The 2,911-nt window shown below is 34.9% G+C and overlaps 1 pseudogene; it reads left to right on the forward strand.

The window, feature by feature from the left end:
* Positions 1 to 1,577, forward strand: part of LOC101577591 — a 2,443-nt pseudogene extending 866 nt beyond the window's left edge.
* Positions 1,578 to 2,911: the final 1,334 nt, after the last annotated feature.

A 2,911-nucleotide genomic window follows, 5' to 3' on the forward strand; every position in this document is an offset into this window, starting at 1 on the left:
AGAAAAAATTTTATTCAAAAGTTCTAACAATGCACAAATCCTATGAAAGCTTGGTTTTGAAATCCTGTTTCAACATTTTGAGAGTAAATTTTTTTGATTGAAGCCTCTCAGTTTTATTTCCTTGTTATAGCATCTATAGACAAGGATCCAGGTATGTATTTATGTGCTCATATAACACTGAGAATAATAAAAAAAAATTTTTTGAGAGGTACTTCATTTCTTTCTTGAAAGTAAGACTGATTTCAGCATAGTGTCAGTAGCATAAACAGATGCTTCTGCTATTACAGATTTTCAGGGGCCTATGACCTGCACATATGTTGGAAAGTTCTGGCTCGCATATAAATTATTATTTAGAACTTATTTTCAGTTGAAAATTTTGTATATATTTGTAATTCAAAATCTTTAAATTCTATTATTTGGATTCCCAAAAATGACAGGGAACAGTTATAGTTAATGTTTTCCCCAAAATGTTTTTTAAAAAATGAGTCTTTGTATAAACCATAATAAAAATAACAAAAACTTCTTAAAAAAAAAAAAGGAAGTAAATCCATGCTGTTACGTGCAGCTATAGGGGACTCAGGTCAACAATTTCTGACATTGCCAGTCAAGCGGAAGACTCAATACTATTATTGGCACCTGGACTTTTTTAGAATATTTTGCTATAATATTCAAATAATGGAACTTGACAAAAAAAAGGTATACAGATGAATGTCCATTTTTTGTCTGTGTATTCAAAGTGGTTAGGATAGATATATAGTTACATCCTCTTAATGAATAGAGGGATTTGTTCTAATGGTGTTTGTAAATAGGATATCATGTCCGCATCTTGTAGAGCAAGTAACCACTAGGAAGAATGTGTGCAAAGTGTTCATTATTGAAACTGTCCTACCAATTTGATTTGAAACTGTCTCTTTGCTATTTGTTTCTCAATGAAATTATGGACAAAGGGAAAAAAAGAAATAATACTATTCTAAAGAAAATATCCCATTTAATTTCCTTCGTCCTTTCTTCTCTCTGTCCTCTCTATGTCACTCTCTGTGTCTCTTTGTCTCTCTGTCCCCGTTTCTGTCTCTGTTTCTCTCTCTCTTTCTCTCTCTCTCTTTCCCTCCATCACTCCCTCTCTCCTCCCTCTCTTTGTCAGTGTTGTGGTAGAACCCAAACTTCAAGCATGCTAATTGCATGGCCTAGCACTGAACTAAATCCCCAGACCTTCATTTTATGTTTATAGTGACCTATGAGATAGTTACAAGTACTATCTGATGTTCCAATAAGAGACAGAAGTGGGGCAAAATGAAGAATCAATGACTGAAACAGTATGGATATCAAGGTCAAGGAGAGCCCACTACCAAAGAGGGCACAAAGAATAGAACATCGATCCCCAAGGGACTGATCACTCACAGGTCTTGAAGCCTAGTGGGACTTGAGAAAAAAGACTAACATATAATAAATATATATTCATTATATATTCATGCTGTTCCACAGAGCTTTCTGACTTGAAGGAAATAGTTCATATCTATGCTCTTCAGTATGACAGTCACTGGCCACACGTGGCTTCTGAGTGTTTGAATTGTGGCTAGCATGACTGAGGACCAGAAGTTTGAATTTGCTTCATATATTTTCTAAATGTTTATACTCACCTATGACTGATGATTAGCACACTTGATAACACAGCTGTATAGAATGCCATATCTGCTATCTTATGTCACCAACACTTTAGTCTCCTTTAACATCTTTTCTAAATGAAATGCTGGTGGAATCCCCAGGATCACTAAGATTCTTGTCTATGAGTGAGAAAAACATTGAAATAAAAAATATGTAATATCAAGTAACCATTTTAATAACTTCCTTTGCATTTCCATATTTTTGAAGTGGTTGCCACCCTGTGAACCACTACCAACCTGAAGTGCATTCACAAATTTATGTTGAATTTTTCTTGGTTTTTGTTGTTGCTTATTTCACTTTTTGCAGTACTTGGGGTCGAATTCAGAAACTTACACTTGCCAGGCAGGCACTTACACCACTGAGGTCTCTACCTATCCCTGTTCAATTTATCTTGACTTTCCACCTAACACATTCTTCAAAGAGTGATAGACAAATTTGACACATTTGTAGGAAAATGGATACACCTAGAAAATATAATGTTGAGTGAAATAAACTGGACATATAACCTTAAATATCACATGATATCTCTCATTTGAGTGAGGCAAAGGAAAAACAAAAAGAATGATAAAGAATGAGGAAAAGGAGATGAGGGGATAAATCTCTTGCAATAGGGAGAGAGTCCAAGGAAACAAGGGCAAGGGATGAATAGGAAGGAAATGAGAAATAAGTTGAAAAAAGATATGACATGTTCATAATCTTAATAATTTCAATTAATGTAAACATTGTATGCTATAACAGAGTCTAAAATTAATAATATCAAGAAAAATGAAATAGGGGAAGTAGGGGATACAAACAAACAAGCTGTAGGGCCTCAGAGATAGCTCAGTGGCATACATGCCTGCCTGATAAGCACAAGGTCCTGAGTTTGATCCCTGGTATGAAAATACATAAATTAATTAAAGTAAATTAAAAGAAGCTGTAGCATGTGCATGTAACCACTCCCCAAGATGGTTGTAAACTGCATGAACTGAAAAACATACTAATAAAATTAAAAGGATTCTTAAAAATAAGAGTAGTAGAATTTTTGCATAGTCAAGGAATTGGAACAACTCTACTCTCTGCTTACCTTCCCCCTCAAAATTAGCTCACCATGGCCTGTCTTGTTTACAGAGACAGGTCACCAACAGGGAGTTGTGAATGTTTTTTGTAAAAGGGTCTTGGAAGACTTTGGCCTATGTGCATATGTCCTAGAGAAGTTGTTTGCAGTTACAACCAACTACCTTGTACAGGACTGGGAATTGTTTTTAAA

This window comes from Octodon degus, unplaced genomic scaffold (assembly GCF_000260255.1).
Source record: "Octodon degus isolate 3935 unplaced genomic scaffold, OctDeg1.0 scaffold00063, whole genome shotgun sequence".
Classification (NCBI taxonomy): Eukaryota; Metazoa; Chordata; class Mammalia; order Rodentia; family Octodontidae; genus Octodon; species Octodon degus.